Source organism: Lutra lutra, chromosome 9 (assembly GCF_902655055.1).
Source record: "Lutra lutra chromosome 9, mLutLut1.2, whole genome shotgun sequence".
NCBI lineage: Eukaryota > Metazoa > Chordata > Mammalia > Carnivora > Mustelidae > Lutra > Lutra lutra.
Window position 1 is genome coordinate 13,070,219 of NC_062286.1, and position 16,247 is coordinate 13,086,465.

A 16,247-nucleotide genomic window follows, 5' to 3' on the forward strand; every position below is an offset into this window, starting at 1 on the left:
AAAACCTTATGTAAAAAAAAAACAAAACTGTATTAATTTGTTTTAATCTCACTTGATACTTTTTTAGGAGTGGAGAATCCAGAATTTGCCACAAAAAAAGAAAGTATCTATTGCAATATTTTAAGTTAGTTCAGAGTTCTACAATTTCAAGATGGAAATAGGTTTGGTTCACGGAAGAATAATGGATCAAAAGAATGTTTCTTCCATCATTATCTAGAGCAGAGTGTAATCACTCTTTACTATCAATCAATAATCATTGACAATGGCATAATAGCATTGTTTTTAAAGTACTTTTAGTGGATGCTTTCACTTTTAGTGATTTAACTCCCCTTTGGTTTGCTGAACATTTATTATGTGCAAGGAAGTATGCCTGATACTGAAGTAAATATTATGGCATATAAAATACAATCCTTGTCTCTAAAGAAAGTATTCTAGCAAGAAATATGCATATAAAAGGATAATAAAACATACATGGCCCGCTATATAGGCTAGTTAATCAGCCATTCACGACTTTGTCCTAAACTACTTTCCAGCCTGATCTCCAGCCATGCCATTTCCCTCTCCAGTAACTCTCACACTCTACCACACAAAACTGCTTGCAAATCCCAACTCATTTTGTTGTTATTGATTTCAGAAGACATAAAAGTATCTTCGTTAAGTATTAGGTATTGAAAAATTTAGTATTGTTGAAGAACAAGCACAATCTTTTTTTCAAGGAATTTGCAGCATAGCAGAAGAGACAGACATACAGAGTTTATTATAGTATAATACATATGTGCCACAGTAGAGGGATATCCAGGCATTGAAGAGAAGGGATCAAAACTAGTCTGGGAGCTTAGAGAAGGTGACCAGAAAGAAACAGTGCCCTCAAACTGATTCTTGAAGAATACATTCTTTTATTCTATCCCTCTGAGCTTATAATTTTCTATAAAACTTCCTTTCCTGGGACACCTGGGTGGCTCAGTCATTTAAGCAGCTGCGTTCATCTCAGGTCATGATCCCCAGGGTCCTGGGATTGAGCTCCCCATCCTGTTCCCTCTGAACGGGGAGGGGAGTCTGCTTCTCCCTCTCCCTCTGCCACTTCCCACTGCTCGTGCTCTCTCTGTCTCTCAAACAAAAACAAAAACAAGAACAAAAAAACCTAAACTTTTAAAAACAAAATCAAAAATTCTCCCTAACCATATTAGTTAATTTTTCATACACATATCTATAGCATTTCAGACATCTATTATAATACTTATAAAATCACACAATGGTCAGTTGTATATATATTATCTTCTCCAATAAATTATTAATTCCATGACCGTTGGAACAATTACATTATTTACCTTTGTATTCCCGGAGTATAACATGGGATCTGCCATACGATAGACAACTTTTTTTTAGTTGTTGGGTTGAACATACATCAAGTGAGTAATATATAAAATAAGTATATTAAGAAATAAATAATATAAGGAATTTCAAGAATCATGAAATCAATTCTAGATAGGGTAGGCAAGAAGGTGACACAGAGGACAGAATTGAACTTGGTCTTAAAAAATGGGATTTGGTGGACTCAGAGGAATAGTTTCAACTAGGAAACAAAAATTGACCTAAGGTCCAGAAAAACAGAGCTCTGCTTTCTCAGAACAAAGAAGTAGAGAAATAGCCTTAGCACTAGACTGAGCAGTAGAAATAAAGAATAAAGATGAATTAATCAGGAAAGTCATTGAACCAAGGGATCTGGCTACAGGAAGAGCTAGCCAGTCAGGATGAAAAAAACTACACAGGATAACGGTTACTTGGTTACAATGTCATCTTTAAGAAATTATTGAAAGAAGGCTAGCTGGGAATATAATATGCAGCTAACAGGGACAGAACCACAGTAATCATGGTTGAGATGAAGATCCTCTTTCTGGTATGTGAAAAACTAAAGATAAGAAGGAGAAGCAGAAGCGCTGTGACCATACATTTCCAAGTTGTACTAAATGGAATTTAAAGGAAAAATAAGTAGGTACATTCTCCAGTATAAAAATGATAAAATAATCAAAGGATTATAAATAAAATTTTGGTTTAATATGCTGTATGACCATCCAATTTCTATATCAAAACAAAATAAAGTCTAAAAAGGCACAGAGGTTTTCTTCTTTGCTTTTGCTTATGAACCTCTGGAGGGTGAAAACAAACCAAAATATTTCAATTCAAAGAATATTTTGTACAGAATATGTGCTCAATACCAGACTGGGTGCCATGCTCTTCCGAAAAAGTACAGGCTTCTAGTCATGAACACTTAAATATGAATGTGTCTTCCTACTAAATAGCCCTCTTCTTGCATGGTAATATAATAGCAATATCATCTTTTCCACTTTTGCTCTTCAAACTCCTCTCTGGTTGGATAACTTCTTTTAAAAAGGCCAAGTATTTCAATATCTACATGCCACCAAAGAAAAGACTGCTTCCATTAGGTTTGATTTATAAACTAATTGCCTCAAACTGTAATTACCCTTCCTTTTTTTTTTTTTTTAAAGATTTTATTTATTTATTTGACAGACAGAAATCACAAGTAGGCAGAGAGGCAGGCAGAGAGAGAGAGAAGCAGGCTTCCCGCCGAGGAGAGAGCCCGATGCGGGGCTCGATCCCAGGACCCTGGGATCATGACCTGAGCCAAAGGCAGAGGCTTTAACCCACTGAGCCACCCAGGCGCCCCAACCCATCCTTAAGTACTGATATAAGGTCAAACTTTGTTGGGAACTTTAATATGGAAACAAAATAGCCAGTTTAAACTCCAAATAGTAGTCGGTGTGTCTGCAGGACAGCTTGGTGGTGAAGGCTGGCAAACAGAGGGCTAGAAATTAAACTATTATGGCATCCTTCACCATGAGCCCTCCCTGTAACATTTCTCCCCTAGTACTGATCTACAAGACCATAAGGATTTGCATGTTGTCAAAACTGCTTAACTACCCTGTCCAGAAATATACTTTTACTGACTTTGCCATAGGATTTGTAGAATTACAAAACTACTTTTGTCTTTTTAAATGATTAAAAAAAAAAAGAAAATACTTCAACTGTCAAGAAAACAACAAAATTCAGGCTTTTTTTTTCTTTCCTTCTTGTTTTATTCCCTGCTATGGCTTTTTGGGAATGAATGCTATATATTTGAAGCAGTTTAAACTGAAATCATAGTAAGAGCTTGAAGGTGGTGAGAAATGTGCAGAAATCCACTGAGAGGCAATGCAAAGAGAGGTTAAGAACTAAGATTATGAACTCTGTACTTCAGAAGTCCCATTCATGCTTCCGTCCTCCACTTCTTTACTTGGGTGGTGTATTCATCTCGTGATATATTTCATTGTGTTGTAAATTCAAGAATGCTATCTTTTTCTGTATCTATGTCTTATACCCACGGAAGGAAGGAAGGAAAGAAGGAAGGGGAAGAAAGGAAGGCATTGATTCTGAAACTAAACTAGTTTAAGATTTGAGTCCTGATTCCATAGCTTCCTATCTATGTGATTTTGGATAAATTCCTTAACCCTCTGTGCCTCAATTCCCTCAACTATAAAATGGGTAGTAATGGTACCTACTTCAGGTGGTGGTTATAGGATTTTATGGGTTAATATATGTAAAACAGTGCTTCACACATAGCAAATTCTATATAAGTATTAATCTTGTTAGTTTACCTCTTTGACATTGTAGAATCAAAATCCTGAGATCATACTTAAAGAAAATCATCTAAGGGGATTTCCCAACTTTTCCCAGACTTTTCATTGATTTTTCAAGTTGCTCATTTTTTCCCCCTTTGTTGTATGGAAAACCCCATTGGAATTAATTCTTTATCACTTTTTGCTCTACATTTAACATAAAAGGAAAAGAAATTAAAATATATACACCATTGGATATTTCCAAATATTTTAATATCTTCACTGATATGTAATTGCCATTCTGCTTTTCAAATATACTATTAAGTCTGTTTCTTAAAGTATTATACATATGTATTCATTAATCCTCATTTGATAATTAAACTACTTTTGTGACTACACATCCTAATTCTTTTCTGTATCAGTTGTCATCACTAAGTTTTTTCTTTTTTTTAATCTTTTTTTTTTTAAAGATTTTATTTATTTATTTGACAAACAGAAATCACAAGTAGGCAGAGAGGCAGGCACAGAGAGAGGGGGAGGCGGGCTCCTTGCTGAGCAGAGACCCCGATGCAGGTCTCCATCCCAGGACTCTGGGATCATGACCTGAGCCGAAGGCAGAGGCTTTAACCCACTGAGCCACCCAGGCATCCCTATCACTAAGTTTTTTAATGGTGCTGCTAAGTATAGCCAAATAAGGCCCTCATTACTGAGGACTCAAAGATATTTATTCTGGGAGCCAGTTCTTTTTTTTTTTTTTTTTTCAAGATTTTATTTATTTATTTGACAGACAGAGATCATAAGTAAGCAGAGAGGCAGGCAGAGGAGGAGAGGGAAGCAGGCTCCCCACCAAGCAGGGCTCAATCCTGGGACCCTGGGATCATGACCTGAGCTGAAGGCAGAGGCTTTAACCCACTAAGGCACCCAGGCACCCCTTGGAGCAAGTTTTAATCAATGAAACAATCATTAAGTACTAGTATTTATTATTTAGTCAATATTGTGTCAGACATCATACCAAGAAGTTATGACACAGAGGCAAGGCATTAACAATAAAAACCTTAATAATGACATAAAAGTTTTTAAAAACCTTGTATGTAATTTTCAATAGATTATGTAAATGATACATATACATGTGGTTCAGAAGACTTGAGTCATTAAGGATTGGAGTAGATCTAAAGGGATCACAAAGAATATTTATGATTTGGATATAGGAAGAATAGTTGATACATTACAGATAAGAACAAAAAAGAGCATGACTAAAGGTATAGATAAAAGTGTAAGGTATGTTTGGGGAATAGTGAGTAGGCAAGTGCGTTTGAGAGAGAATATTTTTATAAGGAGGTAAAAGAAGGTAGACAGAAAAAAAAACTGATTTTAGGGTATTCAGAACCTTGAATCCCAACCTAAAAAAAAAAAATGTGGACTTTATGCTATAAGAAAGATTATATCTGTGGGTTTGTTTCAGGAGAAAGATGTATTTAAATAGAATTTTGGGGCCACCTGGGTGGCTCAATGGGTTAAGCCTCTGCCTTCAGCTCAGGTCATGATCCCAGGTCCTGGGATGGAACCCTGCATCAGGCTCTCTGCTCAGCAGGGTGCCTGCTTCCCCCTCTCTATCTGCCTGCCTCTCTGCCTACTTGTGATCTCTCTATCCGTCAAATAAATAAATAAAATCTTAAAAAAAATAAAATAAAATAACATTTTAGAAAAACTCACCTAGCGGCCACTTTTAGGATGAATTGGAAGCAAGTGGAAGAGCATGATCTCTAGTGAAATTAGGTGCCATTGCCATAGAATCAGAAATATTAAGGACCTGTATTTGAGCATAAGCAATAGGAATGGAAAGGAAAATACAAATGGGAGTGATATTTTTAAGAAATTATTATTAGAATTTGATACTGCTGTGCTGTCATGAGGGTAAGGAATCACCAATAATTTCTAGGATTAAAGCCTAAATGATTAGGAAAGTCAATAGAGATACCATTGATAGAAAAGGGGAATGGAGAGATTATATTCATTTAAGAGTATACCATGGAATAAAGGTGAGAAGTTTGGGTTTAGGTATATTGCACTGAAGAAATTGCTAGACTTTTTCTAGTTGGAAAAGCAGAAACAGAGCTCAACAATGGGCAAGACTATAAGTGCAAAAGATTTTGTGTCAGTATGTGTATCAAAATGCATCAGCATGTTTGTAAAGGGCAAAAATATCAACTGCAGGCTCCCTGCAACTTTTTATTGCTGTTATTATGTTCTAACTATACATGGTAATGAGGAAAAGGATATAATTTATATTCTGTGCTACTTATATATACAATCACATCACATCCATAAACTGTGTGGGCATAAAAACCTCTTAACTCTTGATGGAAATTAAACCTCATCTCTTTTTACTGGCATGGTTAGCTTGGTTTTAAAACATGATTGCAAAGTGTGATCCTTGCTTTAATGTAGTCAGATTTTGACTGTTTTGTAAGCTGGCAAAATTTTTACTGGGGGATGATATCATCATCAAAAGCTTTTAAGCAATAACTCCTTGAAGATATTTCACTTATTGTTTAATATGGTAAGTTTTAATGTTTGAATTTTGGAATTCATTTCACAAAAATTAGTTTGAGTGAGTGGCAAAGAATCTCCAAATCTGTAGCATGTGGATTTCAGTGTTCACTAACATATTGAGAATTTCTCTCAAAATATAAAAATAAATAACATTTTCCTTAGAAAATATAAAAGAAAAAACTACTCAAACTTTACGAAGGCCTTGAAAAGCTATCTTCATGTCCAAGAGAGCTACCAAATAGCAGAAAAAAAAAAAATTAAGCCTAAAAAATACAGCCTTCATTTCTCAATGGGAAAAAAAGAGAGAGAGAAAAGAAAAAAAAAAAAAAGGAAAAGACAAGAACAGGACAACTACATAGGGTAGAACAGTAGAAAAAAAAAAAACATATTCTTAGGAGATGCAACATGGGAGGTTAAGCGGGTAGGAGAAGAGTAAATGAAACAAGATGGGATTGGGAGGGAGACAAACCATAAGTGACTCTCAATCTCACAAAACAAACTGAGGGTTGATGGGGGGACGGGGGTTGGGAGGGGGTGGTGGGGTTATGGACATTGGGGAGGGTATGTGCTATGGTGAGTGCTGTGAAGTGTGTAAACCTGGCGATTCACAGACCTGTACCCCTGGGGATAAAAATATATTATATGTTTATAAAAAATAAAATTAAAAAAAAAAACATATTCTTTGTGTTGGAAATTATTGCAACGCTTGCCAAAAGGTAGTTCAGTTGTAGTGTCTAATGCCAATTGTAAACACTGTTGCCCAAATAAGCCTAGAAACTCCTTCTGTCAAGTCTAACTTCCTCTTCCTTTCATAAATCACATGGTGTTCATGGAAATTAACTCAAACACTAAGTTATCTCTAAATGCTTTTATAAGATATTCCGCTATATCTGGGACAAACCTGCATTAAATAATAAAGATAATGAGAATAAAACTAGGGTTACTATATTCTTTCCTCTCCACTGAAGTGGCAAGTCATTCACACAGCTTTTTGGATAGAAAGAGCATAAACATAAATAATACCATTCTCTTAGATTAAGAGTTTCTCTCTATTTAGAAGTATTTAGAAAGAACTACTTGTAAAAATGCATGTGGAATTCCTAAAGATGAAGAGTAAATTTTAGCTTTTTCAAAACTGACCTTCAAAACTGAGCCTGGAGTTGAGGGAAATTGGAAGGGGAGATGAACCATGGGAGACTATGGACTCTGAGAAACAATCTGAGGGTTTTGAAGGGGTGGGGTGGGGGTGGGAGGTTGGGGGAGCTAGGTGGTGGGTATTATGGAGAGCACGTATTGCATGGAACACTGGGTGTGGTGCATAAACAATGAATTCTGTTATGCTGAAAAGAAAAACAAAACAAAACAAAACAAAACAAAAACCTGAGCCTGGATGGCTCAGTCGGTTATGCAACTGCCTACAGCTCAGGTCATGATCCTAGAGTCCTGGAATCCAGCCCGACATTGAGCTCCCTGCTCAGCAGGAGTCTGCTTCTTCCTCTGACCTCTCCCCTCTCCCGCTCTCTCTCTCTCTCAAATAAATAAATAAACCCTTAAAAAAACAAAACAAGGGGCGCCTGGGTGGCTCAGTTGGTTAAGCAACTGCCTTCAGCTCAGGGCATGGTCCTGGAGTCCTGGGATCGAGTCCCACATCGGACTCCCTGCTCGGCGGGGAGTCTGCTTCTCCCGCTGATCTCTCTCTCCTCTCATGCTCTCTCAAGTAAATAAATAAAAAATCATTTAAAAAAAAAAAAAAAGCTCCAGCATGTGATGCAGCGCACATATGGAGATAATTAAATTGTAATATCCATTTCAGAAGAACTCCCATGGTGTTGATTTGTTCCATTAAAATTAAAAAAAAAAAAAACAAAACAAAACCCAAAACTGACCTTCATTCATTGGATTCGAATTGCTTTCAAAAGAACCATAATCCCAAGTTTCAGTTACTTATTTTTCAAGGAATAGATCCATGTATGAAAATTATAATGATTACAGGTAGCAGAATTTTACTAGCATGTGGCCTTTATAGATTAAATCCTTGGATTGTATCTATTTGTGAATGATCTTAAAGATTATGATGACAGTAATATGCTATTTTGCTAAAGCACAGATGTCAATCTTATGCAACCATAAAGTTAGCACTTGTAACTGATAACCAAATTGGTAAGTCTAGGCCACAGATTATCCAGTGTCTGCAGTTCAATGTAGCCTTGTTGTTCTTATTTAATTTATTGTCTCACTTCATACTCTATAAGGAGGCAATATTATATGGCCACTTTACCAACAAAGCAATTTTATAGTGGATATTCATATATTGGAGAGTCAAGAGTGTCTTAAGACATAGCCCTCATAAATACCAGGACCTACAATATATTAAAGAAGGAATACAGTTAACCTTTCAGTTAGTCTTATTTTTCATCCAATCCATAATCAAAATGCTTGAATTTCTAATACTATGCTACAATCTCCATAATTGAAATTGCTAAGATCTATGATCACTGAATGTTTCTGAAAACATTGTCTGTGCTGCAAACCTAAAATTTGTCTAACTAGTAAAGCCAAATTTAAAAAATCATTACATTGACAAAGTGTTATAAAAGTCTAATTTCAAAATATTGTTTAACATTTCAATGTTACTAATACTCAATTTTATTGGACCATCTATAAACCAGTCTGGGAAATCTTAAAAAGAATTTATATTACTTCTAGCAATGGTACTGTGATCAATGTACCTAATCTGATTTTTTATGAAAAAACAATATGAAAGGTCTCTAAGGAAATTATTCATAAAATAAACTCAAAACCAAAACCCATTTATTTAATTTACAGGCATGCATACTTCAGAGACATTGTGGGTTCAGTTCCAGACCACTACAATAAAGGGAATATCAAAATAAAGTCAAATGAAATCCTTTGGTATCCTAGTGTTATAAAAATTATATTTAATTTTACTGTAGTCTATTAACTATGCAATAGCATGATATAAAAAATGTACATACCTTAACTTTAAAAATCCTTTATTGCTAAAAAATGCTAACCATCTTCTAAGCTTTCAATGAGTCATAACCTTTTTGCTGGTGGAGGGTCCTCCCTTGATAATGTTTACTGATCAGGTTGAGGAAGGTTGGGGTAGCTATGGCAATTCCTTAAAATAACGCAACAGTGAAGTTTACCAAATCCATTGACTTTTTCTGTCATGAATGATTTCTCTATAGCCTGGGATGCTGTTTGATATCATTTTACCCACAGTAGAACTTTTTTCAAAATCAGAGTCAGTCCTCTCAAACCCTGCTACTGCTTTGTCAACTAAGCTTATGTAATACTCTAAATCCTTTGCTGTCATTTCAACAATCTTCACAGCATCTTCAGCAGGAGTAGACTCCATCTCAAGAAACCATATTCTTTGCTCATCCATAAGAAATAACTCTCCATTCATCAAAGTTTTATCATGAGATTATAGCAATTCAAATATAATAATATTCAAAAGTTTAAAATATTACAAGAATTACCAAATATGACACAAAGACACAAAATGGCATGTGCTTTTGGAAAAAATGACAAATAAACTTGCTCAATGCAGGGTTCCTACAAACCTTCAATTTGTGAAGAATGCAATATCTGCAAAGCACAATAAAGCAAGGCACAATAAAATGAGGTGTGTCTGTAGTTTTCAGTTAGAAGAAAATAACTCAATATGATCTTGGATGTAAATTAGCACTATTCCTTTACTATCCAAAATTTTGTGGATGCCCAATATCTTGAGTTTTAGAACTGTGGAGACCCACTTTTAAGTAGAGTTTTAAATCTTTCCAAATTTATAAGTAAGGAAATCAAGTCATGGAGGGAATTTAGGTGATTTGCCCAAGACTACATCTAGTACAGAGTAGAGTTGGTTCTTGAATCCAACTCTTAACTCAAAGTCCACTGGTTCTCATGGAGGGGGTGGGAGGGGGAGTATATCTATTTGTAGAAAACTTTATGTTTCTATTATTTCACTGGCAGAGTATTCTTTATTGTAAACCTAAGTGTCAAATGCTGTATTTAAATTCACTTCTCTCCTCTATATTTCTCAGGACTTCTGTAACAAGATACGATAGAATGGGTATCTTAGAACAATGAAAATTTATTCTCTGACTGTTCTGGAAGCCAGAAATCTGGAATCAAGGTGTCACTATGGTCTGGGGGCTCTGAAGAAGAATCTTTTCCGTGCCTGTCTTCCAGCTTCTAGTGGTTGTTGAAAATCCCTGACATTCTTTGGCCTCTGCATAACTCCAATCTCTGTCTCCAAAATAACCAAATCTGTCTAAAATAATAAACTGTATTTCAATCACCAAATTTCAGTGGATCACCAAATTTTCAGTGGAAAACTATGGACATTTAACCAATGAAATATTTCCATTTCCATTATATTACAAGTAATTTGAATAAAAGTGAATCCTTTGATGGCTCTGAGATTGGGGCAAAATGTAAAAATAAGAAATGTTTTAATAAATAAATAATTTGTAGTTTTAGTGTAAAAAGTTCCCTGTGATTATACTGTGGACTGCTAACAGATGCCCAGCCCCCTTTGTCTTTGGGTTTGTAATGAACTGTGATTTCTTAAATCAAGGAAAACAAAGTGAGGCAAAAATGTGTTTTGTAACTTTAGTAGTGCAAAGAATAGTAATTCACCTTCTTCCTAGATTATAGTCTACTACTTCATGTTCTTGTCATACCAAGCAAGAACCTGAAACTGAAAAGATGGAAACTAGTGGAACATTTGTCAGTATCAGAGAGTAGTTACTCTAATAGAAATAAATTACCGAATTGCACCTATTTCTATCGCATTATAACCACATAACTTCTAGAAAGCATTACAATTTGGACTTTTTAAAGAGTTGATCATCTCATGTATAAAATGAGGATGGGTACCTGGGTGGCTCAGTCATCTGAGCGTCAGACTCTTGGTTTTGGTTTAGGTCATGATCTCGGGGTTATGAGACTGAGCTCTGTGTTGGGCTCTGCACTCAGCATGGAGTCTGCTTGGAATTCTCTCTCCCTCTCCCTTTGCCTCTCCCTCCCTCTTTCTCAACCTCTCTCTCTCTCTCAAATAAATAAATGAATCTTTAAAAATAAATTAATTAATTAAATAAAATGAGGATAATGATTTCTGGGGATTGTATAATGTAAGGATGGTACAATCATTTAAAACCTGAAAAGTATAGGAAATTTTATTATAGTTCCATGCTTACAATTTATGCCTAATGTCCAGAAAAGCAAACAAAAAAGAACAATAGAATAAAAAACTTTGAAAATCAGTTGGTTTATAAGCGTTTTTAATTATAGTGAATATGGATTATCTGTGTGATAGCAGTTCAACCAAGGTGTAAGACATACATACATAAATGTTACACATTTCCTTATAAAGCAGCAACTAACTCTAAATTCAATCAAGGACCATATGTTAGTTAAAACAGTTCAAGAGTTTTTTTTTTTTGTTTGTTTGTTTTTTAAGATTTTATTTATTTATTTGACAGAGAGAGATCATGAGTAGACAGAGAGGCAGGCAGAGAGAGAGAAGGAAGCAGGCTCCCTGCTGAGCAGAGAGCCCGATGCGGCGCTCGATCCCATGACCCTGAGATCATGACCTGAGCTGAAGGCAGCGGCCCAACCCACTGAGCCACCCAGGCGCCCCAAGAGTTTTGTTTTTACACCAATATCATATATTCATTTTACCTTTTGAAATGAAAAGGAGAGCTGCCTGGGTGGTTCAGTCCATTAAATGGCCCACTCTTGGTTTTAGCGCGGGTCATGATCTCAGTGTCATGAAATCAAGCCCCAACTGGTGGGGTTCCACACAAAGCCTGAGTCAACTTGAAATTCTCTCTCTCCGTCTCCCCTCCCCATCCCACACTTGCACTCACTCTCTCCCTCTAAAATAAATAAATAAATAAATCTTAAAAAGAAAAGCAGACAACATAAAGCTTTTACTTAATAATTATTGGACAATTTACCATTACATCCTATCTTATGTTTAAATAGAGTCTCATAGTTTAAAATATTCTCCTATATACAATTTTAGTTAATCTGGACAGCAACCTTGCAAACTGTCCTCTAAGGGTTAGGAAGAAAATGATTCCTTTATTAAGAAATAATATTTTAGCTGAACTTGAAGTGTTAATAGAAATGTTCCAGGCAAGGCAAAGTTTCCCAGGAACAGAAAAAGACTAGACTAGAGAGAAGGAAAAAGAAAAAGACAAGACTAGAGAGAAGTAGAAGTACAGCTCTGCAGTGTGCTGGAGCATAGAACACTAATGAGATGTAGCAGGAGATGTGGGGGGTACACAAGAGCCAGAATATAAGGAGTCTTGTATGGTGTGCTAAGAAATTTTTATTTTTCTCATTTAAAGTGAGAAACTACTCAATAGCTTTGTTCAAAGAAGTGATGTGATTTTACGTGAAGTTTTTCACTTGTCATGAGAATAAAAAAGAACAAGTCCAGCAGGGAGATGATGAAAGGCTGAGTGAACGAACACAGTGGCAGGGAGGAGTAGATTTGACAGACATTCCGAAAATGGAATTCACAGGATTTAGGAGACAATTTGACAGGGAAGGAGAGATAGAAGAGCTAAAGGTGATGCCCCAGGTTCTGATTTAGAGCAGTGGGTTGATAATGGACACCTTCAAAATGCTAGGGGAGCACAGGCAGATTGGTGGAAGTGGAGGGCAGAGGAGATAATTATTTTGTAGATATTGAGTTTAAGGTATCTGTGGTAAATTCCCATGTAGATATCATGTAGGTGTTCTGTAGGCAATCATAAATAAGAAACTAGAGAGCAAAGGAAGCCTGGGTGGCTCAGCCAGTTAAGCATCAGACTCTTGATCTCAGTTCAGTTCTTGATCTCAGGGTCATGAGTTCAAGCCCCACACTGGGCTCCCTCTGGTCATGGAGCCTGCTTAGTGAGAAAGAAAAGAAGAAAGAAAATTTAAAAAAAAAGAAAAAGAAAGAAAAGAAACTAAAGAGCAAGAGAACAGTCTGAATTTAAGATCAGCAATGGTCATTCTTTCTCTTCTGGAATATTCCTTTAGGAAGGCATATTGAATTTAAAGGAGAAATATAGTAAGAACAACAACAACTAAAAAAAACAACAATAACAAAAAGAGGGAGCCTTCAGTTTCTATTCTCTTTCATGCAATAGATGAAAATGCAGGAACGTTGGGAAAGATGGGCTTTTTTTTCTGGGCCTGTTTCCTCCCTCTTCCCCTTCCCAAATCTGATGCTCTACAATTAAGGCAGGCAAGTGGTCGTCTGCCACATGGTGGAAGATTCTGAATACATGACTTAGGGTTGAAGTTTCTTAGGTTTTGAAGTTTTCTCAGGAGGCAATGGGAGACTACTGAAGAAAAATAAGATGATCACAGTATTCACAGTATTTAGCTTGCATAGGTATATAGATGGATAAAAAAGTAGTAATATACAGAGGGAGTATCATAACTTTAATTGGAATGGGATGGAGAAAGAGAAACCGAGCTAACCAAAGAAGGCATGTGGAGATATTACTAATACATACGTTGCCTCAGCTCCCTCCTCATCTGTAAAATGGGTTATAATAGTGCCTATAGATAAACAAAGTCATTGTGGAATGGAATATTGCATATAAAGTGCCTGACACACTGTCAGGTGTGTGATAAATGAATGAGGGAGATCAAAAGGAATTCAACCTGTAGCCACTACCGAACACCACCATTAGTTACTCAAGTATTTTTTTTTTCTTTCTTAAAAAATCAATACAATCCACTCTCTTTGAGACTGTAGTACGGCTACTAAACCTACATTCTGGAAGAAAAACAAGAATCATTGACAATCACTCTCTCTTCCTAAACCTCTTTAGGAGGGTCAAATGAAATTTTAAAGGGGGAATATGATAAGAACACTAAAAAATGAGAGGGTCCTTTCCTCCATCAAGCAGTAGGTAAAAATATAAACTCCACTGTGAAAATCATTTGGTAAAAGAGTTTGTTTTTGTCGGTAGTCTCAAAAGGAGTGAAGAATTCATTATTTTTATTTTCCTTTATATGTTATGCTAACATTCTCTTTTGAGTTTAAGAGTATCATTAAAAAGGGGGCGCCTGGGTGGCTCAGTGGGTTAAAGCCTCTGCCTTCAACTCAGGTCATGATCCCGGGGTCCTGGGATCGAGCCCCACATCGGGCTCTCTGGGCAGCGGGGAGCCTTCTTCCCCTTCTCTCTCTCTCTGCCTGCCTCTCTGCCTACTTGTGATCTCTGTCTGTCAAATAAATAAATAAAATCTTTAAAAAAAAAGAGTATCATTAAAAGGAACTATATTAAGGAAAATAAAGACTGAAAGTAGAAACAAATTAGTAAAATCTGTTTTAAGCAAGAAGGGCTTTTGAAGAGCCTTTGTCATCAGGTGGTTTTCAAAGTATGGAAGCTCCAGAATATGCATTCATGATTAAATTTGGAGTGGGTGGCTATTCACACAACTGAAAAAGAGCACAGCCTAGTGTATAAGACCACCTAAAAACTCACTGAAGAAAAAAAAAATAGAAATCAGATTTAGCACACTTCTGCTATCACCCTTTCTTTGGTGTGGTGAAAACACAACAATAATGGTGAAAATTTCCAACTTAAAAACTCTGTTAGGAATCTATAGATTAGGCCCAAATGTGGAAGGTAAAATGGAATAAAGCCTTTCTATTCTTAAGGCTACAGAGCACCTGCATTTACCATGACCATTTCTAAGACTCTCTAAGAAAATTCCAGGAAACTCAAAGGTTTGACAATATTCATTCAGCAGGGATTTAAGGAACTTTTATTGTGGATTATTCAATTTTTAAGGGAAATTGGTGGCACAGCTAAGAATAATCTTTCAAAATTAATTTAGATTTAGTCATGGCTTAGAGAACCAGGGGTCCACTGGGAGAAATGATCAGTGGAGTTCATTAACACTAGAACTGTCAATCCCTCATCTACATAGAGACCTGGAACTCACCCCCTAACTGCATGGGAATCACTCCCTCTGTTGTCTTGCATTTTCCCACGTATTCTAGAAAAACATGTAGAAGGAATACAAACATATAGAATGAAACCCTTTCTGTTAAAAATGTTACTGTATAGTTTTATTCTAGGTAATAATTTGCTGTTGACCTCAGAAAGTTATTTTATTTCGTTCATCTATCCGTGTATTGTTTAAAATAGGATAAATAAAACAGAATAAACATAATTATGTAATGCATCTCTGTAAGGATTAATACACATAGCTTTCTGAAACAAAGACAATTTACCTACACAAGAAAATTACTATCATTATTCTGCATGAATTTAAATGAGGTTAAATCCATTTTTCCAATTCCTGTCTCTTTTCATTTTCTAATGTTGACTTTCAAACACTTCATTTTCCTTCCAATTTCCTAAATGCCCCCATGCCTTAAATTCCGCCCTTCTTGGCTCATATATTTTACACACAGCATGTCTAACAAATAATATTACCATGAGCTCAGAGCACCACAAGCTCAGACCTGTTAGCCCCCTGGCGTTTTGTACTATTATTTTCCGTGTTCTACTTGTCTGTCTCCATTAAAGCGGATGCCAATATTACATGAGGTTGTGTACACCTAAAAAGTCGCTCTTAGTTTCATTTTGTTTGTTTGAATCTGGGAAAGAGTGAGGTGGGGAAGTAAGGCTACCTCGGAAAACAAATTGTGAGGAAAGGAAAACGGCTCCCCAAGAATTTCTGAGCAAGTGAGGATTCTACTAGGTAGCCCCCCCAAAATCCCAAACTCTTCTCTACAGCACCTTCCTCTCCTCCCCACCCCGCCCCCCCCCCCAAAAAAAAACCCCTCCAGAGTATGAAAGTTGACAGGGTTATATCCCTCCACAGTGCTGGGGACGCGGTTTTAAGTACAGAAACTACTGCTACAGCTCGATGGCATTCTGCACTCAGCAGGGTGCGGTGTTACTGTCCCTAGACTCCAGGGCTCAGAGCGCTGGACTGAGCGCCTCTGCTCTTGTGGGATTACCAGTGACATCTGCAAATGCGTAAAGAAGGAAATAAACCGAGGGTTCCCTCATCGTTTAGTGTCTA